Below are 26,050 nucleotides of genomic sequence, written 5' to 3'. Positions count from 1 at the left end.
GACCAGTCCTCTTGCTTTACAAATGAGGAAACTGAACTGTGGCTACTCCCATGGTCCATACACAGGACACAGGGAAGAAACCTGGAAAGCACTCACTGATGTGGTATAAAGCCATATGCTACTATTTTACCAAGCTCTATAAATAAGCATATCTCCTATTCTCTCAGCATGAATCTTCCCATGAATAACGTATCCAGAAGCACTCCCTAACCTGCAGTAGGGTCAGTTGAGCATCTTACTGGTAGGGTTCTTGTGTTCTTCATGGTGTAGAGTTTGGGTTCAGGTGGTCCTGTGAAGGCAGAGGTCTCCCCACCAGAGTGCTTTCACAGCAAAAGAAATTTACAGAAAAAGCACTGCCATTTCAGTTACTTATTCCCTGGGTCCCATAAATTAACTCTTAATCAGTCCTTCTCTAAACAAACAAGTTTTACTTACCCTTGGGATTTTAAAAGCTATCTTTTGGCCATTTCATTGTGATTGTTAAGAAACAGGAGAACTTTAAATCAAAAGGCAGCTTTTCAAAAATTTTTAAAGTCAAATTGTTTCTGTAACAAGAAAGAGTGACATAGAGCACTTGTGTGTGTATATATATATATATATATATTTTTTTTTTTTTTTCCCATGACTGGAATAAATTGGTAATCAACAGGGCAAAGTGGTTAACACAAAAGGACTCATTTTAAATGTTAGTGGAAGGTAGAAGAGGGTCAGTGTATCTTAAATTTTCAGGTGTTTATATCTAAATGTTAACAGTTTTTCCTCATTTTAAGTGTCAATAGTAAAAATTGCTAACACAATTGTTTTTAATTCTAGAAACTAAGACTTGAAATCCCATTCTTCAACAGTCAAAAATATCTGTATTTGTAGATCTGAATTTAGACAAATTTAAAATCAATTCTCTACTTCATTCCATCACTGTATCTTGAGAAATTCTAAACAATACAAACAGTCTCAAGCTTACTAATAATTTAATATTTTAGAGTGTTTCTGATTCACTTTAATCCTCGGCAATACTGGTTCTCATCTTGAAATGAGAACTCTATGTTAAGGTGGAGGATTTAGAGATTTACAAAGTCAAAAAGAAATCATAACTCCTACACTTTTAATCATCCATTCTCCTGGTATATGATTTACCCCATAATTTCCACAAGAAAGTGAAGAAAGTTTTGAAGAACGAGTTATTCTCAATGTAAATCTCCAGCAAGCCTCTGTCAATCATGTTAGCCTTTTCCCCCTGGTTAGCCTTTCTCCACCTCATGCCTGAAAACTACATACTATTTAATTGCTTTGTGACTTCACATTTTATTAAGAGTCAGAAAAACATAAAGAGCTAAAACAAGGAGATAAGCCCATGGCAGTAAATTGTCCCCTTAAGCAATGGAACTTGCCTCTCTAGTGTAATAAGGTGGGCCCTGTGGAGAACCCAGACAAGTGCAATTTTGCATAAGAAGCCCAGGGCCCCCATCACTTAAAAAGACCTTACAGTTCTCTGGACTGCAGGGCCATAGATCAGAACCCAGGGCAGTCAACTGCACGCTTTCTAAAGCTGGTCTCAAGGGCACAGCCCGGTAAGTCACCATGCTTCCCACCTGACCCCTCCCCAAACTAACCTTCTGTTCTCACAGGCCAAAAAAAAAAAAAAAAAAAAAAGGCAGAAGAGAATGATGAAGAACAAAGTTACAAAAAAGTTTATAGCCTGACAGCACCCTGCCAGTCCCTTTTCCTGGTAATCAAACTACTTGAAAATATTTTAGCTAAATGTTCACCCCTACTAATTTAGACGATTTTTCTCCCCCCTACTCCATCCCCTGGCTTCCATTTTAGGTCCCCCCATGTTTTCCTCTGTAGTTAGATGGAAATGGTTATCAGAGTATATACCACATTCCTAAACGTGCCTCAACCCCTGCCCTCTGGAGGATTATATCCAGTGATTCTCAGAAACTAAGCAGGGCTTGGTGTTTAAAATTCTAGGAAAACATCAATTAGAAACTCCTCTAAGATTTTGCCAGACCAAAAAAAAAAAAAGCCTGCAAGTGTTTTTAAACCCCATTGATGTGTATAAGAAAGCAGGTTTGTGATAATATTCAGAAAAAGCATTCAAGTATTTGGGTTTGTTGTGAAAAAATCTAATATGTTCACTACACTTTTTTTTAATCCCCGCCCCCCACTTTGCCCCCATTGTCTGCTCTCTGTGCCTATTTGCTGTGTGTTCTTCTGTGTCTACTTGTATTCTCATCAGGCTGCCCCAGGAACTGATCCTGGGACCTTCCAGAATGAGAGAGGGGTGATTACTCTCTTGTGCCACCTCAACTCCCTGTTCTGCTATGTCTTCTTATTTTCTCTCCTCTGTGTCTCTTGTTGCATCATCTTGCTGCACCAGCTCTCCAGATAAGCTGGCACTCCTGCGTGGGGCAGCTTTCCCGCATGCGCTGGCACTCTGTATGGGCCAGCTCGCTGTGTGGGCCAGCTTACCCTCACCAGGAGGCCCTGGGCATTGAACCCTGGACCTCCTACATGGTAGACAGGCACCCAATTGCTTGAGCCAAATCTGTTTCCCTATTCACTACACATTTTTAAAAAAAAGTCTGAAAGGATTATTCAATAAACTCAGCAGTGGTTATATAAGGGGTGGGACTGGAAGGTGGGACACACGACATGTTTTTTCCCTATATGCATATTTTACTGTTTGGATACAAGACAATGAGCATGTGTTCCATTAATTTAATTTTAGAAGGATTAAAATATAGAAAAAATGATGACCAATATTTTCCAAATCCAAAATTAGAACATGTGGCCTGCCAGAGCATTTTTGTCCCACATCTAGATCAAGAGGAAGTTTAGGAGAAGTAATTTAGTCATTGGAATGTTGAAATTTCTAGGTTTCAATAGTTTTTTTAAAAAGGCTGAATATCTAAAACAAGATGCTACTAGCAGGTCTAGCAGCATCCCAGGGAGCACGGGGCACACCTATGTCAGTAACACTATGCCTTCCTTCCTCCTGGAAGCTGGGTCACGCTGTCCCCGGAAGCATCCTTCCCGGTACTGGTCCAGCAGGCTCATGAGGAATTTGGCTCAAGTCAATGATCAGTTTCTGCATCTGAATGCATCTGATTGCAAAACAACAAAGAGGGGAAAACCAATAATAGAAACCAAACTAAAACCATAGTCCTTAAGGACTATAGTTTGAATTGGAGCTCTCTTAAAAGAATTATAAAAACTGCAATTGGCTACTCATTTGGGAAAAAATTAACTTTGTTCCCCTATCTTAAATTATACTTCAAACTAATTTCCATTCAGATGAAATATTCAAAAGAGGCGAAACTATAAAACTGATAATTAACAAAATATACTGAGCAGATGTGGCTCAAGCTGCTGAGCACCCACCTCCTACAAGGGAGCTTTGAGGCCCTGGATGCAGTTTCCAGTGCCTCCTGAAAAAACAACAACAAACAATAAGCAAAAATAAACAAACAAAAAAACAACTCAGGGAAGCCAATATGGTTCAGTGGTTGAGCACCAGCTTCCCACACATGAGATCCCAGGTTCAATCCCCAGCCCCTGGTAGCTCAAAAATGTGTGTGTGTGTGAGTGAGTGAGTGAGTGAGTGAGTGAGTGAGTGAGTGAGTTTCTATGCGATCTTGCCATTGGAGCTGCTGCACAGACCAGCACCTGCCATTATGGAGTTATAGTCTAGAGGGAAAAATAAGAAAAAAGTAACAAATGAAAAATAACAATTGCAGATTGGGAAGTGCTCAAAGGAAAATAAACCTAATTTTGAGACAGAGAATACTGGGCAGAATGACCATTATTGGACAGGAAATGGGCTCTCCGAGATGAAATTTAAGCTGTAGCCTGAAAGGTGATGAATAGGACATTAATAGCCAACAGCTGATGTGCACTTACTGTGTGCAGAGTCATGCTCTGAGGGCTCCTCATGGCTTAACCCACCTACTCCAGCAACTCCATGAGATGGGTGCTATTCTGATGATGGTCCCTATTTTAGAGGTGAGGAAGGGGTGAAGCGTCTTGCCCAAGGTCACACGGTAGTACACGGGGGAGGCGGAGGAGCCAAAGCAGCCTGTCCTGGAGTCCTCTCTCAGAGCTGCCTCTCTGAATAAGGAGTTAGCTACAAGAAGTACGTGTGAGCACATGCTCCAAGCAAAGGAAAGGGACCCGCAGAGTTCTGGGACCAGAAAAATTGGCATGTTCCATCAAGGGAGAGGAGGCCAGTGAGGCTGGACAGAGTGTTTGAGGGTGAGTGACAGAAGGTGAGAATGGAGGCAAGACACAGCCAGATCATGCCAGGCCTTGCGGGCCATGGGAATGCAAAAGCAATAATGGGCCTAGGACAATTACGGGACACTGTAGATCCCCCCAGGGCCCACTGGATGGAACGTGAGAGAGTCTGGGCTATGATGTGGACCATTGACTATGGGGTGCAGTGATGCCCAGAGATGAACTTACCAGGTGCAATGGATGTATCACGATGATGGGAGAGAGTGTTGCTGTGGGGGGAGTGGGGGGCGGGGGCGGTGGGGTTGAATGGGACCTCATATATTTTTTTAATGTAATTAAAAATAATAATAATAAACAAATATTTTAAAAAAATAATAATAATGGGCCTAGGCAAGGGTGAGACATGTGACCACACATGAACAAGATTGCTCTGCTATGTGAAGAACAGACTGGGAGAATAATATCAAGGCATGCTTGCTTCCTAGTTAGTCTATCCAGAAACCACAAGGGGAAAAAACTGACTACCTAAAATTAAATATTTCTTCACAATTAAAAACACTACCTACAAAATTCAAAGGTAAAAACATACATAGTATTTTTACAATAAAAGATATTTTACAATAAAAACTCTCTTGCAAATGAGCAATAAAATCCCAACCACCACCTTGGAGAAACGGGCAAAGGACAGGAATAGAAAATCACCAAAAAATATATAAATGACTCCTAAGTATGTGAAAAATGTTCATCTGTCCGTAAATCTGGATGTTTGTTTTTTTTTAAATTCCACCATCCAATGTTAACAAGAGTGTGGGAAGGAAGAAACCTTTTGCATATTTCAGTTGCACTATATATTGGTTTAGTCTTCCAGATAATACATTAAAAACCTCTGTCCTGATTTTTAATAAAGAAAATAATCAAGAGTGGATTCAAAAATAGTTAGAAGGATGTCCATTAACATAAGTGCCCAAAGGGAGATTTTTTAAAAAATGCATTCCTAAAGAAGAATCTTCATCATTCTTCAATAATTACACAGTTGTAACTACCAATATGGTGAAAGATAAACAATATCTCAATTGAGAAAGCAGGTTGCATTTCTTAATTTTAAAATCTTATTTAAGCATATACACATAGACAAATCTCTGAAAAGACATTTAACAGGTCTTTTTAAATTTATCTGTATATCTTTAATTTTCTACAGTCAGAATACATTGCTTTTAATTGTGAGCAAAATATCCTAGCAAAACATTTAGAAAATCATAAAAATAAAAATATGGATATGCTCATCTGTCTGGTAAAGGAGGACACAAATAGGAGCCTCAGTGTAGACTGGAGATGAATCAGAGAATGGTATCGTTAAAAGGGACTCTTGGAAGCATCTGTCTAGTCCAACGCCTCATTTTACGGATCAGAAACTGTCTACCAACTCCCTGCTTCACCTACTCACTGCCTGGCCATAAGCACAGCCCTCAACAAAGGCCAAAGAACCAAAACTAGGAAGTATGCCCCTTGTTTCTCCACTGATTAAAAAAAGGGGGTGGAGGGTAGAATACAGTATGTATAAATATCACCCCTGCAGTAGTTCTCTCCTGAACAAAAGGCACCCCAGGATTGGAGCACAGCCTGGCAGTCACTTTGGTGTTCAGAGTCGAGTGTGACTTCTCATTTTACAGATGACTGAGGAATTTTCCTTTCCTATATTGACTCTGCGCCTCTCTTGCCCTTAGCTCACACTGAGACATCCCTAGGTACCAGTGGTTCCGGATATGTACGAAGCACACATCCTCAGCGCCCGTGAAGCAGAATCCACAGAGCTGGTGCCCAGACATTACCTGGCTCCTGCCTAATGTGCAGCAACCATCTTGGGCAGCGCTTTCTAATTCCCTGGCCCACTTCACGCAAGAGCTAGTCTAGTTTCCCCTTCTCGTATCTAAAGTCCCAAACCTACTACATTTATTCTCAACAAATAACCTTCTTACGTTATTCAGAAGTTTTATTCAGGCCATAAGACTTGAGCCATCTCAAATGTTCCTTTCCACCTCAAAGCTCTGGAGTCTATATATTCCATCCATTCCTTCCCTCCTGTCCCAGAAAAGGCTTCCTTCTTCGCCTCAACAATTAAGGCTTCCTTCCTTGATCTCCTTAGACATTCCTGTTGTCCCCTCAATTTTCCCCTCTCTTTTTTTTTACTTCCTCCCCTCCCTCTTTCTCCACTGGGCCCCCTGGCCACTTTCGGTATGTCCAAGTATCCTTTTCCCAATGCTGCTGCCTCCTCCCAGAGGTTCTCCCATTTACTCCTTCCTTTTCCTACACCTGTACCTCCTCGGTTCATCCTTAGGTTATGAAGCAGTGAGACTAAGGATTTAACCCAGCGTACACACCCAGTTACATGACTGTAAGTTAGCAAGTCACTTAATTCCTCCAAGTCAGTAAATCAAGGTTAATAGTACCTGTTCCACCTCCCTCACAGGTACACCATGAGGCTCAAATGAAATAATGCATGCGAAAGTGCCCAGTGAGCATTTAACGTGCGAGTTACTCCTGTTATTACTCTCACCTCATTATCCTTGACCTTTCAGCATCACCGAGGCAGGGAGGTGTTATTTGGGTTGGTCACAGTGTTCACACTAGTAACACTTTGATGTCAGCAAATTACTAATTTGGCAACATATTTCATTCAAACAAATATAATCTTTGCGTTTTTAATTATATGGTCATCAACTTAGGGAAGACAGTAGTGCTAACCCAGCAATCACTGAGCATGCCCAAGAGTCAGCACTATTCTAAAGTGCTTAACGTGGACCATCAGCTAGCATCCCTACATGGGAAGTTTTATTATTATTTCTACTTTATTGATGGGGAAACTGAGGCAGAGTAGCACCAAGACTAGAATCCAAGTTCACTCTAGAGTCCATACCCTTAACCAGTCTCCTGCACTGCCTTCAGGAGCAATCCGGGGTCTGGGGTGGAGAGAGAAGTCAGTAAAGAGGCCATGGCTACCAGTGCATGTAGGAGATAATATAGGCCTGAACGAAGACATCTGGAATCTTTCAGAAAGGCAAATTATTCAAACTGCTAACTACAAGTGTTGTTGAGGGCTTGAGGTCATCAGGCACTTTCATATACTATAAGTGAAACTATAAACTGGTACAACCTTTTGAGAAGACAATTTAGCAGAGTGCATCAAAAGCCTGAGATAGACATTCATTGACCCGGCAATGCCACTTGTAGAAATTTAGGGAAATAATTATGAATGTACACAACATATGCTCACTGCAATGTTGTTTCTAAAAATAAATAAAAGAGAAACAATATAAATGTCCAACAAAAGGAGATTGGGGTAGAAAAACTACTGCATATCTGTAACTAAATACTAATGCATTTAAAATGATGCTGTAGAAAAAAAGGATAACCATTCTGTTAAGGCAGGGATTCTTAACCAGGGGTCCATGAGCTTGGACTGGAATTAAAATAAAACAGTATTCTTGTGGCAATGTGTTGGTGTGGGTGTGATATAGTTATTAAACACTACACAGTGTAGTGTGGACTTAGTAAGGGGCCCGTGGTTTTCGCCTGATGGGCAAAGGGGTTCATGTAATGAAACCAGTTAAGAACCACTGTGTTAAGGCAAAATATGTGTTTTGTTTTTTTTAAAGTTCACTGATAAAGGTTTTGGTATCTGACTGGCCTGGATTCTAATCCTGAGTGAGTCACTCACTAGCTGTGCAAACATAGGTGAGTCATTTAATTTATCTGAATTTTGATTTCCTTACATGTAAAATGAAGAAAAATAGCAACCTTACAGGGCTGTGAGTCTTAACAAATTATTAGTAAAGTGTTTAGCATAGGACCTGGTACAGAGCAAGCAGGTGATGATACTTACTTGCAGAAATCTAGCAATTCACACCACACACATCCCTAAAATAATAAGAAAATAAGGTAGTAAGAATTTAACCTAGGTTATCTCCAGAAATGGAACAATTAAGTTTTCTATTCTTTTAACTTCTCTGTATTTTATAGATTTTCTTTACTAGAATAAAGCCAGCAACGTATTAATATTGAAGTATTCCCATTTTCTTCAAGTAGCCTTAATAATAATCCTTTTGATCTATTAAATTTCTCTAGTGTAATCTAGCACATTGTATTTATGGATATGGGTATTTTTACTGATTTAATCTGAAGCATAATACATTTTCAACTTTTTTCTTCAAACAGCCTGCTCATATATCATATAAAAACCTTTTCTGCACTCTTACACATTTTCAGATAAGAGCACTCTAAGTAGATTATTAGAGCTTGAAAAGGAGGGGGAGAGAACAGATTAATGTCTCTAAAAAAATTAAAGGAGACAAACATGACAACTCCATGATAGCTATATGGAAAAAAAGTATACCTTACCTCAACTATGTAAGGTCAGAAATTGCTGCAATATTTCAACTCCATGGACTATTTCACAGTGTGGTCAAAGATGGAAGCAATTTAATAGTTCAGTCCATCCAGTGCATTGACAATCATTCTGAGAAGAAAAAGAATCTTGTTGAGAGAAATGTGATGGAGCAATACTCCTTTCTAGGCTCCATACCTACAGGAGAGGGGATCCGTTATAAGAGACAGCTCTGCAGTTTAGAAATCAAAGCACAGTTATACCACTTTCATGTTAGGATGGAGGGGAGAGAACAGAATAAAAAGGGAACCCGGGATATCGTGCAAATATGAGGCTCCCTTTATAACAGATTAGGTAAAAGCTAGTCACTAGCTCGGGGGGTAATTCTTTCACTTCAAAGAAAAGGCTCCCTATAGCCTTTAACCTTTCAGTTCTGTTACTGTCCTCCTCTGTACATTTTCTGATAAGTACATAGGCAGCTCATGGAAGCCATCTGATTTTTATATTTTTATGTCGCTCACTTCAAATTCAGACCACATGGCCTTTCCCTTAAAACTGGCTCCACCAAGGACATACTACCACCCCCAGGATTAAAACCTTGGACGTGTACAAGTCATTCCTCGCCATAATCCCCCCATCCAAATCAGTCCATCACCACGTTAACTTGACAGAGCTGTTGCTCTTTTTTATTTTTTAAAGATTTATTTATTTCTCTCCCCTTCCCCCCCCCGCCCCCGCCCCAACCCAGTTGTCTGTTCTCTGTGTCTATTTGCTGCATATTTTTTGTCCACTTCTGTTGCTGTCAGCGGCACGGGAATCTGTGTTTCTTTTTGTTGCGTCATCTTGTTGTGTCAGCTCTCCGTGTGTGCGGCACCATTCCTGGGCAGGCTGCACTTTCTTTCGCGCTGGGCAGCTCTCCTTATGGGGCGCACTCTTTGCGCGTGGGGCTCCCCTACGCAGGGGACACCCCTACACAGGGGACACCCCTGCGTGGCAGGGCACTCCTTGCGTACATCAGCATTGTGCATGGGCCAGCTCCACACAGGTCAAGGAGGCCCGGGGTTTGAACCGTGGACCTCCCATGTGGTAGAGAGACGCCCTAACCACTGGGCCAAGTCCGCCGCCCTGCTGTTGCTCTTGACCCCGTCTTTTTCACCCCTACCACAACTGTCACCAAATACTCCAGCATCCTCCACCTGTTTTGCTACAGCCTCTAACTCGGCCTCTCTCTGCAGATCACCAGCTCTTATTCACGCTTGCAGGTCAAGGGCCCTCAAACTCTGCTTTCATCCTTTTTCCCGTGTAACCAAGAACCAGGGTCTCACTTTTCTTGACTGTAAAATGAAGGTCTGAATTCAATGTTCTCCACCATCGTTGTGCTTTGGCATCAGATCCCCCTGGACTTGAATCCTGGCCCTCCCGTTAGACAGAACTTAAGACTTACATTATGTCTCCTCAAAACCCAATTTCCTTCTGCATAAAATGGGAATCGTGTCTGTCTCTAACGTTGCTCTAAGAATAAGAGCAATGAGGTCTTGTGTCTGACACATTTCAGATGCTCAACAAATATTAGTTATTTCCAACCCAACTCGCAGGACACTAAAGTTCTCTAGCCTGACGTAACTTCCAACCCTAACGTTCTCTTACATTCATATCTGTGATGGCAATCATTTTCCGTTCCATCAAATATAAACTCCTCTACTACCTTTCAGGTTCCTCTACAATGCAGCACTACTTTATCTCCCTCTAACTTCCAGCAAACACCTCCGGTCTTATTATGTCCCAAAGAACACATATTCGTATACCCCATCTTTCCACCTACCATTCCCCAAGCAAGAGAGAGCCTTTCTTATCCCTTGTCCATCCCAAGCCTCCTTGTGGTCAAGGCCCAGCTCGGATCCATAGCCCCAACAGGGCCCACCTTCCAAACAGTTTAATACCACCTTAATGTTATTGTCCACTGTTTCATGTTTATTGAGCATTGTTGTCCAGCTGGGAAAAAAACTATTCTGATTATTTTAAGTTAGTTTTTCACTTCAGTGTGGATCATATCAAGAGTTTTTACAAAGCCAGTATTTTTTTTATCAGTTCCACAAATGCTTTTATTAAGTTCATCATTTTTCTGTGGAGATGCTTACAAAGATCTTGTTCCATCATCAACCATCTTGCGGCCTTTCTGTGGAGCCTGGGGTGAGTTCTAAGAACAAGGATTTGATATTGTTGCCAACTGTCCTATAAATTGTTTGACCCAGCTCATGCTCTAGTGGTATTTGAGAGTGTACCCACTTCTCTAGCTCCCCCTAACACTGGTTAGTATTACTTTTAAGTTATCCAATTTAATAGATTAAAAATTTCATTTTAATCAGCATATCTTTAAGTTGAACATTTTTTGTTTTGCACCTCCTGTTCATGTTCTTTGTTCATTTTCCTACTACTGTTCATCTTACTGATTTGTAATACCTCTTCATTTATTAAGGATATTATTAACTTAGTACCCTCATCAGAGTCAGCGTGGTCTATTCATTGGGAAACTTTGGCTCCAAGGAGCAAAACAAATTCAAGCCCATTAGAGCCCAAATGAAGGGATTTATCATAAGGATCCTGAAGCATCCTTCATATATAAGAATGTTAATATAGATGAACTGTGTCATACGTATACCAATAGCTTTCCTAGTTTTTACTTCTAAAATGGAAACACCCATACTTCACTGGACTATTTCGAGGATTAAGGAAAATGCAGTTAAAGTGCATGAGTGGAAGGAATAAATAGAACAAAAATAACTGTTGCTGCTTATTGAGCATTTATTACTGTTATTCCTTCAGTCCTTATGATGAGCTGTGATCGAGGTGTTATTATTTATCTTTTCAGAAAAAAAACATAACAGGCTTCCAAAGAGAATAAAAAGCTATAATTTGGGAAACGGACTTTGGCCCAGTGGTTAGGGCGTCCGTCTACCATATGGGAGGTCCGCGGTTCAAACCCCGGGCCTCCTTGACCCGTGTGGAGCTGGCCATGCGCAGCGCTGATGCGCGCAAGGAGTGCCGTGCCACGCAAGGGTGTCCCCCGCGTGGGGGAGCCCCACGCACAAGGAGTGCGCCCGTGAGGAGAGCCGCCCAGCGTGAAAAGAAAGAGCAGCCTGCCCAGGAATGGCGCCGCCCACACTTCCCGTGCCGCTGACGACAACAGAAGCGGACAAAGAAACAAGATGCAGCAAATAGACACCAAGAACAGACAACCGGGGGAGGGGGGGAAATTAAATAAATAAATAAATCTTTAAAAAAAAAAAAGCTATAATTTGATCTTGACTTTTACAAACAAGCATTGCATTAATCCTAAACTGTGGTAACAGAATTAGTAATTAGTCACAGCTGTGCTTTTAGTAATAGTTCTTCCTTAAAAGCAGTCCTAGGATTACTCCAATTTCTTCACCATAAGTAAACCAGGTTACTGGCTTCTGCACCAGCCCTTCTTTTACGTTTCTCTGGTAAACTCTCTTCCTCCTCCCCATGACACAACTTCACAATTACGTGCCATCCTGGTAGCAAGATAAGTATTTCTGGCAAGGAACCAAGGCCACTTTATCAGCTACCACGAACTTAACCCCCTGACCAATACTTTTAATTCCAACCTTTCAAACACCCTTAAAAGGTCCTTCAACTGCTGAAATACCAGTGAAATCTATAGAAAGAACATACACCTGAACCTCTGCTTTTGTCGGGGCAAAGCAACACTGTACTGTGTACATGTTTATGTACAGCCTGTACTGAAATACTAGAAGAATGAAGAATTACAGATCCACCATAATACGGTGATTGCTGAAGACAGCACATTCTTACTAATGTTATGGACAAGCTTTGACATCTTCTAGAGTTCCCTTGATTTAACCTAAACAAAATATTGTTTTTAAAGCATTAGTTATGTCATGGACTAAGTGGTATCTGAAATCATGGCAAAATTAAGGTGGCACAAGGAAGGAAACTGGTGCCCTCAAAATTAGTTGCGTCTGAGGATTCTGAGGGCAGAAGTGCAGTGTTAAGTAAGCCAGGTAGATGGTTTTTGTCCCTCCTCCCTCCAGGAATATCAATAGAACTAAATTGCCCATTGCCAGAAAAAAGACAAGGAAACCTCTCCTCATATTTTTTTTATTAATTCACTGAAGATTTTATAGAAAATACTTACGAATTTGAAGATTATTATTCTGGGACAGGCAGGTTTCCAAAAAGACATTGGAAACAGCCAGAGAAAAAAACAAAACCAAACAAACAAAAAACACCTCAAGACCGCTACCGGTCTGGGGCAGGCAGAGCCACCTAACCGCGATGGAGAGCAGACGAGCCTCACTGTCAGCTGAGGGTGACTGTTGCTCGACGGCAGCCAACACTTCACTAGTGACTGACTGTGGGGCAGGATGTCTTTCTCTGAATTTTCCTCACTCAGTTGGGTAGAGGGCACTGGCTTTCCTGCATCAGGAGGTTGTGGCAGGACTTCAAGGAGGAATTTGAGAAGTGAGCCATATCCCCCAGGCTAAGCCAAGACTCCCGGGGGAGAACAGGCGCAGTACTCAGCAGCAGAGGGTCACGCCTGCTCCCCGGTGCACCCCCAGAGGTGGGAGGGACTGCCAGCGCATGGCCAGGTGTTGGGCTTGGCCTCCCAGCTGGGACAAAGCATCCCCAGTCTCATGCATGGCCAGACACAGCAGGACCAGTGCAAACAGATGACGAAGGCCAGGGCCTGCCTGGCATACCACTGGGAGGCTGGTGTGAGAAAGAGACAACAAAAATAAATTAATTAATTAATAAAGCAAGCAAGCAACTGAGACTAGCAATCTCTACTAGGTACAGACCCAAAAGAACTGAAAGCAGGCACTCAAACAGGTGCTTGCACACTGTTCACATGTTCACAGTGGCATCATTCACAACTGCCAAAAGATGGAAGCAACCCAAGTGTGCATCAAACAATACATGGATAAACAAAATACAGAATAAACATACAGCAGAATATTATTCAGTATTAAAAAGGATAGAGTGTAAATTATAATGTAAACTGTAATCCATGGTTAGTAGCAATGCTTCAATATGTGTTCATCAACTGTAACAAATTTATCACCCTAATGAGGAAGGTTGTTGATGCGGGAATGTGTGGGAGCGGAAGGGAGTGGGGCATACGGAAAACCTTTATTTTTTATGTAACATTTATGTCATCTAAAGTTTCTTTAAAATAAAATTTAAAAATTTTAATTAACAACAACAAAAAAACAACACTCTGATGCACGTGACATGGATGAAACTTGAAGACAAATGTTGAGTAAAATAAATCCAGACACAAAAGGACAAATCTTGTATGAGCTCACTGATATGAAATAATTAGAAAAAGCAAGCTCATAGAGTCAGAATCTAAAACACAGGTTCCCAGGGGCTGGGCTGAGGGTAAGGAAAGGGGTGGTTGAGGCTTAAATTTTACAGAATTTCTATTTGGGTTGATTGTAAAGTTTTGGTAATGAATGGTGGCATAACAGCACTGAATTATATATGTGAATGTGGTTAAAAGGTGAAATTTTAGGTTGTATATTTGTTACTAGAATAAAAAAAAATTTTAAAACAGACAAAAAAGAGGTTTTTTTTGCCACCCCAGAAGAGTAGAAGCTTGGAGTCAAAATTAAAATGATTTACAAATATACAATATTTTTCTGAGTTTGTAGACTAGCGTCCCTGCCAACTTCAAATTAACAATGGAGGGAATAAATGAGTTAATGAAAGAAGTAGGGTTAATACCTAGCAACCTATATATTTTTCTGACAATATTGTTTAAACTTTATTGGCTTCCACTGGTGGATCAGAATGTTATTCAGAAAAAAGAATGTTTCTAGAGCAGAGATTCTTGAGAAAGCTTTTGTGCCACGCAGACATTTCACCAGCAGTTCCAGTCTTGGTTGTAAGCAATGCTGTTCAAATGGCCCATGCTGATGGAGACAGGTGTCAGTACAGGCTTTCGTTGCTGCCCGACAAAAGCTCTCACAGGGTAAAGTCACTTTGGAAACTTTACCATAATCCATGACCATCATTCACAGTCTGGCCTGAAGGTTTTTCAGGTCCTGCATTCAGATTTTCTAGAAGCCAAAGATGAATACTCACTCCCCCAGAGCGAGTGGTTAATGAATAACCCCACAGCGACATGTTAATGGTATGCGTGGGGGGATGTTTTTGTCCCCTCCATGCAAGCTACTCCTTTCTTTGGAATCTTCTGACGGGCCACAGGGTCAGAGGTGGGGCTCCCACACTGCCTCCCAGCACACTCCAGCCACAGCCCACTGGCCAAGCTGGGCAAGACCCTCTCCCCTGGGGCTTTGAAACTGGTACTGAGGAGCTGCCCACCAGGCTCCAGATGCAGGAGTACTCCAGAGCAGCCAGAGCCAGAAAAGGAAGGCTGAAGCCCAGAGAACACTGGGGTCTTCAAGTTCCTTGGGCTTTTCCTTTTTATTTTTTAAGATTTATTTTATTTATTTCTCCTCCCTCCCCCTGTCATCTGCTCTCTGTGTCCATTCACTGTGTGTTCTTCTGCATCTGCTTGCATTGTCAGGTGGCACCAGGAAACTGCATCTCTTTTTTGTTGCATCAATTTGCTGCATCAGCTCTCCGTCTTTGTGGCGCCACTCCTGCGAGGGCTGAGCTTTTTTTTTTCACACAGGGTGGCTCTCCTTGAGGGGCTCACTCCTTGCATGTGGGGCCTCCCTACACAGGGGTGCCCCTGCGTGGCACAATACTCCTTGTGCGTGGCAGCACTGCACATGGGCCAGCTCACCACATGGGTCAGGAGGCCCTGGGGATTGAACCCTAGACCCTCCATATGGTAGGCGGATGCTCTATCAGTTGAGCCACATCCAGTTCCCTTCCATTTTTGAGTCCAGTTTTCTCCAAGAAGTTTGGGTTCTTTGGAGAGCTTCAGTATTCTTATGATGAAATACTCCATTCCTAGCAGCCAAAGGTTCCCAAATGAAGTCCACCCTTCCCTATTACAAGGTGCCTTAGTTTCTTAGGGCTGTAACACAATACCACAATCTGGATGGTTTAAAACAACAAAAATGTGTTGTCTCACAGTTCTGGGGGTGAAGTACAAAATCAAGGTGTCGCGGGGCCACACTCCCCTGGAATCTGTGGGGAGAATCCTCCATTGCCTCTCCTGGCTTTGGTGTATGCTGGCAATCCTTGATGTCCTGTGGCTTGTAGAGGCATCGCTCCAGCCTCTGCCTCCTCCATCTTCATGTGGACTTTGACCCTGGATCTCAGTCCCTTTCCCCTTCTTAAAAGGACACCGGTCGTATTAAGGGCCCACACTATTCCAACATGACCTCATTTTAACCTAACTAATTCCATCTGTAATGACCCTGTAACAACAGCTGTAAGGTCACATTCATAGGTACTAAGAACGAAGGACTTCAATGCATCTTTTTTGGGGGGGTGAGGGGCAATTCAACCCAAAACACCAGCGCACCAAGTTAATAATCATCTCTGCTGAGTTAACCCTAAATCAGAGCAGAGGGGAGTGGACCCTTCCCTGAGCCTTATCTGGAGTGGGGGGGCAGGTGGGGTCATGGTATGGTCCCAACCCTCAAATGGGAACACCCCACCACTGACCAGATCTCTCCGTCCCTCCAGGTGCCGTGTGCCTTCCCCAGCCAAATTTTGCCTCAGTGAACCCTATTTTTCTAGAAGTACATCCTGAATGCTTTACTTCAGCTCTTATATATATATTCAAATCAGCATATAGTCAATTTCTCTCCATTTTCAGTTGCAGACATTTTATTAAATCATGAGATAATAATAAAACTCCTAGAGTTACAGGGTGCTCAGCTCTCAGGTCCCTCCCCTCGTAGAGGCTTGTGACTGTGATCATAAAGATAGAATTCTTAGCATAGCCTGCTTGGGCCTACATTTCAAATAAAAGTTAAGCATTAGAGGTGGGAGAAAACGGTTGCCTATGGTAATATCAGTTTTCTGACAGAGAAATGGCAGAGCTTGCAATAATTTCTCCCGTAAACCTCCAAGTACAATTTCTTGAAATATCAAAGAATAGCCCAATGTGGTCATGGGTATTTTAACATCAATTGTCATACTTGATTTTTCCTTAAAAACCTGCTTTGATTCTGCAACACTCTATAAATTTAGCTGCTTATGAAACTAGGTATGTTTAAAAAAATGAACATAAGATACATTCCTAAACTGAACTGTTCCAAAGGGAAGAAAATCAAAATAGATATATTTAATTTTTTAAAAATTTCTTACATAGGGTCCAGGAAAAAAAAAACTTTTCTTGCTTAGGATTAATGAGAAATGAAACACTTAACTGGCTGCCTACCCATTTAAAATATGCTGCTAGTATATATAATTTTTTACCCTTTGTGACATAGGAAAGGCCAAAAGAGAAAAACATACCAGAAAGGTTGTATAAGAAGGAAGGGATATGGTTGCTCAAAGCATGTTTCCTTACTCTCCATCTAGGTATACAGCGTAAGCAGACTATTTCTACTTAAAACAAAGAAAACAAAGGTCAATGGTGTGTTTGTGAGAGAGAGCAGGCACGTGAGAGAACATGCAGAAAGTGATTTCCTCTCTGATGGGGTTGCCCTTTGACTCAGTTCTACCTTCAAACCACAAGCCCCAGGATAGAGTTCTTTATCTTCCAGCATTTCTCTGTCCTTCAGTTCTTGGCAGAGGAAGTGACCAACTCCAGTGGGAGAGGCAGAAGGGGGAGAGGAGCTGGACACAGCACAGTGAGGAAATGATGGGCAAGCAGGTAATGATCAGCTACAAGCACCAACTGTCAAGTGTTTCAGACATGTCATTACGAGCTTCGGGGTATTCTACCTCCGAAATGTAAATGCAAAACATCGTTGCTTTTCCAGAAATGCATAATAAAAAGTACAAAAAAAAAGACAAACCCTACTTCTCATGACTAAAACCAGTGCCTCTCAAATGTTAGCTTGCATCAACCTCACCAGAGGGCTGTGTCACACTGAGGTGGGGGCTCCACCACCAGAATTTCTGACTCTGCAGGGCTGGGTTGGGACTGGAGAAATTTGCATTTGCCGCAAATTCCCAGATGATGCTGATAGTATTGGTCCAGGAATCCCATTTTGAAAACCACTGTCCAGCTCTCTAGGAGATGGTGTGTTCTTGCTGCTGAGTACAGAAATTCATCAACAGTTACCTACTAAGTACCTGGTACATGCCAGGCACAGGGAATATAATGCTTTACAAGAGAAACAAGGTCTCTCCCATTCCTCGCAAGCCTGAGATAAAATTAGTGTTCCAGAAAGAAGCACCAAGTTTAGCATGAAGCTGTTCTATACACTCCTTGAAAGCATGCACAGCCCAAAAAAGAAAATAATATCAACTGCCAGTCACTGCCAATCAAAAAAAACAAAGCCAACGGCTCAGATTCCTCTTAAGGCCCAAATTACAACTATGAAAAGGTGGAGCACCCAAGGCCCAAGGCACACATGAGTGGGAGAGGACTGAACGCCGGAGACCTCGTATTTGGTGCCAGGTATATCAGAAACAAATCACCTTAAGTTGCGCTTCGGTTCCCTACCTATTTTCTGTCCGAACCTTGAAAAGCGGGATTTCGAGGGCCTAATAAAGATACCTATACCACCGTCTCCCAAGACACTGCCCTACTGCCTCCTACCCCCTATATCCACAGACCCCAAGGAGATCCATCACCGCAGAACCCCTGAGCATTTAACCTGATACAATCCTAAGGGAGGCCTGTGCTCTATATAAAAAGATCGTTTTATTCAGCCAATTGTTCCCAAACTTCTAAGAGTGAATCACAATTATGTGGAGGGCTTTCCAAAAACACAGATAGGTGGACCCACCACCAACAGAGGTTAATTCAGTAAGTCTGGTGAATGCCTAAGAATTTAAATTCCTCACAAGCTCCCAGGTGATGCTAATGATGCATTAGCATCTAGGGATCACACTTGGAGATGCTCTTGTTAAGATTATTGCTTAAGCCTTTCCTTCCCTGGAGTTAACTAGAACACTATGTTTGATAATTGATTTATTAGGTGAAACAGAAATCTCTTTAAAAGCATTGAAGAGAAGCTGATGTGGTTCAAGCGACTGAGTTCCCGCCTACCACATGGGAGGGCTGTGGTTCAGTTCCCAGTGCCTCCTAAAGATAGTGAGCTGGCGCAACGGACAGGCGCCAAGCTGACACAACAAGATGATGCAACAAGAGACACAAGAAGAAAAACATGAGAGACACAACAAAGTAAGGAATGGTAGTGGCTTAAGTGATTAGGCGCCTGCCTCCCACATCAGAGGTCCCAGGTTTGGTTCCCTGGGCCTCCTAAAGAAACAAAGAAGATGAACAGAAACATCAAGTACAAACAACAAGGGGGTGGGGAGAAATAAATAAAATAAATCTTAAAAAAAAAAAAAAAGGCATTAAGAGGGAGTGGATGTGGCACAAGTAACTGGGTGCTTGCCTACCACATGGGAGGTCCCAGGTTTGATTTCTAGTGCCTCCTAAAGACAATGAGCAGGTGCAAAAGTGAGCAGACTCTGCAAATCAGCAAGACCCTGCAAAGAGCAGACACTGCAACCAGCAGACACTGCAAATGCTGCAACAAGAGAAGCTACAAACCAGCAAGATGCCGCAAACCAGCAAATGCCGCAACTGCCACAACAAGCAGATGCTGCAATCAACAGGAAGCAGAAGTGGCTCACAGAGCTGGGCACGTGCCTCCCACGTGGGATGACCTGGGTTCAGTTCCTGGTACCTCCTAAAGATGACGAGCAGACAATGAGCAGACAGACAAAGAGAACCATCTGGGGAGGAGGAGGAGGGATTAAAAAAAAAATCATTAAAAAAATGAATGTTGACTGTTTTAATTGAAATAATTTGTAACACTTTTGCATCACTCATTCACTAGGCAAGATGGAAGAAAACCCAGTAGCTTTTTTAAAAAAAGAAAAACCTAGCAAATGCTATTCTGCTCAAAATTCAGAATTATCTGAGAAGATGTTTTTCCTTTATTTTTAAAGAAATTTTAGATTATGTAAATGTTACATCAAAAATATAGGGGATTCCCACAGACCCTTCTCCCCCACATCCCCCATTAACAATATATTTCATTAATGTGGTATATTTGTGACAGTTGATAGATTCTTCCTCCTGAATTAAAAAAAAAAAGTTCATCAAGTTCCACTGTGTGTGTATAAAGACCGAATAAATACACACAGATTTCAATTTAAAATACTAACCCACTTTAAAAAAAGAGCACTCGAAATAAAGAATTACCAAATAAAAAGGATTCCTCCTTGTGGAATTGTGGTACAGATGCTCACTTCAATATTAACAATCATATAAATATCTTACTTTAATCTAAGGAGAAAAGAATGGAAGTGAGGCCTGTTTTCCCAGAGCGCCCCAGTCAACTGGGTCAACCAGTAAACTATGCCAAGGAAATGTTCTCTCGAGCCTCATTAATTATCAGAGCCTGGCTCTGGTATTTTAGCAAAGACATCTGGCATTCTGCCCACTCACCACCCTCCTGCTCCTTAGCCTTTCTGGAATGTAACAGGCACTGAATTTCTGTCATTATTCCTGTGAGTGGATCTGAGGTGGACCTTTCAAATGCTTCCTGCCAGAGCAGAGAGGACAGATGAAGTTAATAAGGCATCAGGGACTCCTACCTCTTTAGGACAAGACTCCTTCCATAAAGTCAAACCCAGGTTACACATGGATGGGCATGCCTCTGGCCAGTCCCCTCTGGCTTACCCCCCTAACCAACGCCTAGCTTTCTACTCAGAGCCTCTAACGAAAGCTAAGGATAATTACAAAAACAAGAAGTGTGTTGTTCATCTATAGTCAAACAATCTAATATCAAACATTTTCAAAGTGTGCGTGTTTATCACCTCCATTACATAAACAGAATGACCATCTTACACCCCCCACTTCCATCCCAATTTAAATAATTCCTCAGTCATTTCACTCAGGATTTTTAAAGCAAATATCACTCGACCTGAGGAAGGGATGAATTAGAGGACTGTCAACTGTTTTAACATTTTCCTTAATATAAAAACAAAACAATGCCCATGACTTCCTTAATCCCTGCCACCTTCACTGCCTTCTCTCACTGACAGTGATTTATCTTATTTCTGGCTGTTTCATTATTGGACAAATTTAGAGTCTAGAAAGGCAAAATTTTAATTTACTGATCTAAGCTCTTCATATTTACGGATTATCTTTTATTCTTTGACTATAAAGATTGTTTATTGTTAATGACACAAGCTCACTTAGGACATAAACGTAGTGCTTAGACTATTTACAGCAGCAGCATATCACCAGCACACCCAGAAATGCAGCAAGTCAGGCTCTCTTCCATCCCTGCCAGTAATCAATATATATGCCAGCTCAAATATTATTCCCAAAACATGTTAGAAAAAAAGACAACTTCCTGTTAGACCTCAAATTTACTGTATTAGTACAATGATTGAGATAGTGATTGACAAAGACTGGAAAGAAGGAGAAAGCAAGTTATAAAGAGATCTGCCACTTGATACTATCTTACCTTGTTTCAGATTCACCATCTGATACAATCTTACCTAGTTCCAGAAATTTTTAATAAGAGACAAAAAGATGGAAAGACCACTCTGTCAGAAATAGCCCTTGCCATCTCATCAGGTAAAGCATGTATTGATGCACAAAAGGAACTAACATGTTAAAAATTTCTCTTCTAAAGATAATGTCCTTTAAAAAGCATAAACTATATCTATTTCTTTAAAGATTTATTTTTTTATTTATTTCTCTCCCCTCCCCCCACCCCCCCAGTTGTCTGCTCCCTGTGTCCATTTGCTGTGTGTTCTTCTGTGACCACTTCTATCCTTATCAGTAGCACTGGTAATCTTTGTTTCTTTTTGTTGTGTCATCTTGTTGTGTCAGCTCTCCGTGTGTGCAGCACCATTCTTGGGAAAGCTGCACTTTCTTTCATGCTGGACGGCTCTCCTTACGGGGCGCACTCCTTGTGTGTGGAGCTCCCCTATGCGGGGGGCACCCCTGCATGGCAGGGCACTCCTTGCACGCATCAGCACTGCACATGGGCCAGCTCCACACGGGTCAAGGAGGCCCGGGGTTTGAACCGCGGACCTCCCATATGGTAGACGGACGCCCTAACCACTGGACTAAGTCCCACTTCCCTAAACTATATATTTTAATCACTGTTTAATCACTGTTACAATTACAACCACAAATATAAGCTACAGGCATTACTGGAGGGAAAACACTAATTTAATACTGACTTTCCAGTTACAAATTGTTTTAAACTAAAACACCAGAAAAAAGGAAAAAAGGCCCATTCTTCCCAGGTACCTCCTGTGTGGTACAGCAGAGACACAAGCCTAACCATGTTTCCAGGTTGTTCCATACTTTGATCCACATATAAACTGGGGCAAATATCACCTGGTTGACTTAAGAGTTAATTTTATGAGACAAAATCTGGATCTTATCAAATACTTATTAAGCATAGTTTTATTTATTTTTTTAATGTAAAACAAAATGTTAATTTTATAAGTTATAGCAATAAAAATTAGGAGAAAAACTCAACATTTGTCCACAAATATTCAGTACTTGGCAAGTTATAAAAATTTACAATGTTCCTTCACAAAAGTCCTTTAAATGATTTTTCTAGGTTTTCCCTGGTGATCAGTTTTAAAGGCACTACATCTATAAATTTAAGCAAAAGTCTTCAAATACAAGGAAATACAGATATATGGCTAAATAGCACAACTACAAATAGCTAGACAATTCTATAAAGGAGAGAAGATATCACTGAAAATTTTAGTATCACAGATATATGCATAGTTTTTCCATGCAGATATATATATATTTGCCATTTATGTCCATGCTTTAACTGCTGAAAGATGGCACATACTCACTGCCTGCAGAAGAGCAAATGCAGGAAAATAAGTATTTAATGAGAAGACTGGCCATTTACTAAGTTCAAAAATCAAAAGCATTTGCAACATTTTCTATACAGATTTAATGCTATGTTTATAGACACTAAAGTTACAGTCTGAGTCTTCCTTTATTCAAAGAAATTAAATTGAGAAGGTCCACTTGATTGCAGATATTAAAGTTACTGGTAGTAGACTCTTGCACTCATGTTATGTTTTATGAAACTGTCCATTTAAGTCCACCTTCTGGTGGGGGTCCAGTTGTAGTGATTTGTTTTTCTAATCTTTCCTTTTTCTTTCTCTTTTCTTTTACAGATTGAACATCCAAAATGCCCTGAGATGCAGCCTCCCTCTGTCTTCTCTCTGCAGCTTCTGCAAGTTTTGCTCTTTTCTCTTTCAGGTCTGGCAAGGGAGGCTCAGCCTCCCCAGGGCAAGGAAAACACAGCCCCATGGGCACAGCGGCCAAGGACCCTTACCAGGCCCGCCTGGACCCAGGCGGCGGGTACTGCCAGGCTAGACGCGCGTCCCAGGCCTTCAAGCATAGTTTTATAAACCCATATTCCTCTCTCCCTGAATAATCTATTTACTGCCTTTTAAATTACATTTAAATGCCTTTAATTTTTCTGATAAATTAAGAAACAGTCCTGACTCCATGGGTCTAAGTATCTCAGCTGAGAATCAATGCTCCAAATGCGTTTCTGCCATTCATCCTAAAAGGCCAAATTACTAAGTCTCTTATTGTAAATACACGAGACTATAAAAGCCTGGGACCAGAGAGCATAACTTGGTCAATGTCTCATTTTATTTTATTTTTGGAATGTTTTTTAAAAATATCTTTTGACTCAATAAGTGAAGTGTGGTTATTTCCTTACCTATTAAAAGGGGAAAAAAGCAATGTGCCTTGTTCAACAACACATGATTCCCTTTGCTAAGTATTAATGAGCAATTTATTCCTGGCTAAGACTTTTTATCACATCTTCCTAGCATACGTGTTCAGAATTTTCATTTAAGAAGGGCTCCGATATAGGAACAAGACTATTAACATGTGTTGTCAAAGAAACACTATGTAACTCCAAACAATTGTCAACAGCCTTCTGGTGAAGCTTTTCTCTGGCATACACAGAGATGTATCAAGTATCACTGTTTGCCTTGGTAACAATGTCTTTTTTTGTGGAGAAGACACATGACACTACCCTGTCACACAGGGCCACTCAGCAGAGCTGGGTCTTATTGGAAGTCACTGCCAGGCGGGGGGATGGGGGCAGCACTGAAAGGATCAACCCACCCCGGGGGCTAGGTCTACCCACACCACAAGGATGCAAACCGGCAAAATGCATCAAGGAGCTTTAATGTGGTTATAGTTTTTGTCAGTTTTTTTTTTTTAAAGATTTATTAATTTATTTATTTCTCCTCCCTCCCCGCCATTGTCTGCTCTCTGTGTCCGTTTGCAGTGTGTTCTTCTGTGTCTGCTTGTATTTTTATGAGGCGACTCGGCAAACTGGTCCTAGGACTTTCTGGAGTGGGAGAGAGGTGATCATTCTCTTGCGCCACCTCAGCTCCCTGGTCTGCTGCATCTCCTATTGTCTCTCCTGTGTCTCTGTTTGTTGCACCATCTTGCTGTGCCAGCTCTCCGCATGTGCCAGCACTCCTGCATGGGGCAGCACTCCTGTGTGGGCAATACTCTGTGCAGGCCTGCACTCCACACATGCCAGCACTCTGCATGGGCCAGCTTGCCACCCAGGCCAGCTTGCCTTCACCAGAAGGCCCTGGGCATCGAACCCTGGACCTCCTGTGTGGTATGGGAGCCCAACTGTTTGAGCCACATCTGTTTCCCTTATTGGTTTCTTCTAAATAAATTTGTAACTTCTGGCCTAGTTCTACCTTTAATAATACATACTAAGGAACAATATTTGAAGTAAAATAAAAAGATTTAGGCGGGAAGCGGACTTGGCTCAATGGATAGAGCGTCCACCTACCACATGGGAGGTCCAAGGTTCAAACCCAGGACCTCCTTGACCCATGTGGAGCTGGCCCATGTGCAGTGCTGATGTGTGCAAGGAGTGCTGTGCCACGCAGGGGTATCCCCAGCGTAGGGGAGCCCCATGTGCAAGGAGTGTACCCCACAAGGAGAGCCGTCCAGCGCAAAAGAAAGTGCAGGCTGCCCAGGAGTGGTGCTGCCCACACGGAGAACTGATGAAGTAAGATGATGCAACAAAGAGAGACACAGATTCCTGGGTGCTGACAAGAATAGAAGCAGACACAGAAGAAAACACAGCAAATGGACACAGAGAGTAGACAACTTGGGGGGGGAAGGGGAGAGAAATAAATTTTAAAAATAAAAATAAAAATCTTTAAAAGAAAGATTTAGGCAAAAACACACTGCCTACTCTTTTAACAGCAAAAAGTTAGAAAGGTAAATTATTAAAATGTTATGTAGACATTAAACATGTTCACATCATAAAGACTCATATAAGCCAAGGGCTCTTACAAGACTATTAAATTTACATGAAAATTGGAAAGTGAATGTAGCTCAAGCAGCGGGGTACCCACCTACCACATGGGAGGTCCCAGGTTCAGTTTCCCATGCCTCCTAAAAAAAAGAAAATAAGCACACAACGAACAGACACAGAGCAGATAGTGAACGCAAACAACAGGTGGGGGGAGAAATAAAATGAATTTTTAAAAATTTACATGAAAAGCAACATAATTTAGTTGTTATCTAATCAGTTTCTGTTCATAGATATGACTTTAAAACTTTCAAAACATACAAATTTTCAAATGCTTTACAATTGGTCTAAGTTAATGGAGACAGAGGTTTTAAAAACAAATAAATCTCCCCAATGACTCCATAATAAAAAGTGTGAAGCAATTGTGTCCTGATTTTATCAACTGCATTAGGAAAATTATTTCTGCCTTTTATGATGATGAACGTTCCCCTAACACTCAGATTAACTTACTGGTCAGAGAGAAGTTAGGTGTCTAGGGGCCTGTCCCTTGATTTATTTCTATATTGCAGGCAGTATATCCAGCTGGGGCCCACTGGGTAACACACAGCCAGACAGTGAGCCTCAGCTATCTCAAAACTGTTAACCATGCTGGGAAAACAAGCCAAGACTCCATATACAGGGAATGCCGAGGACAACACATTTTCAAGTACTGTAATTATAGTAACAGGTTCTAAAATTTAAATCTAAGTGCTCTACAGAGAAGCTTGTTTTCAGTTGTGCATACATCATTTACAAACAATAACAACAAACTAGGCCAAAGAATTCAATAAATTCTGCAAAGTAGCAATGATAAGCCATTCTCCAAACAGATCAAAACAAAAGCACCATGAAATAACAGACATTTAAACAAAAACCCCTAATGTGTGTGTGTGTGTGGGGGGGAACTACTCTTCTAAGTAATTACTGTTTCAAAGAAACATAAATCTTAATATCGACTATTTTGAAAATAAAAAGGCTTAGAGTAAGG

General features: G+C 41.5%; 1 protein-coding gene across 18 annotated transcripts in view; it reads right to left on the bottom strand.

Annotated features, from left to right (window-relative positions):
- The window catches only part of KANK1 (KN motif and ankyrin repeat domains 1), a 236,545-nt gene that overhangs the window by 139,609 nt on the left and 70,886 nt on the right, over nucleotides 1–26,050 (bottom strand). For 6 of the 18 annotated variants that reach the window (XM_058301727.2, XM_058301738.2, XM_058301722.2 and 3 more), the window contains exons 2-3: nucleotides 8,632–8,749; nucleotides 8,117–8,151 (exon numbers count right to left, since the gene is read on the bottom strand). The exons of 1 other annotated variant lie outside the window; for it this stretch is intronic. The gene's annotated coding sequence lies outside the window, so the exon portion shown is untranslated. Of the gene's footprint in view, nucleotides 1–7,150; nucleotides 7,194–8,116; nucleotides 8,152–8,631; nucleotides 8,750–26,050 lie in introns of all 18 variants that reach the window. 11 more of the 18 variants (XM_058301745.1, XM_058301729.1, XM_058301742.2 and 8 more) reach the window with 2 other exon arrangements.

This window comes from Dasypus novemcinctus, chromosome 8 (genome assembly GCF_030445035.2).
Source record: "Dasypus novemcinctus isolate mDasNov1 chromosome 8, mDasNov1.1.hap2, whole genome shotgun sequence".
Lineage (NCBI taxonomy): Eukaryota > Metazoa > Chordata > Mammalia > Cingulata > Dasypodidae > Dasypus > Dasypus novemcinctus.
This window is presented reverse-complemented; position numbering and strand designations above follow the sequence as displayed.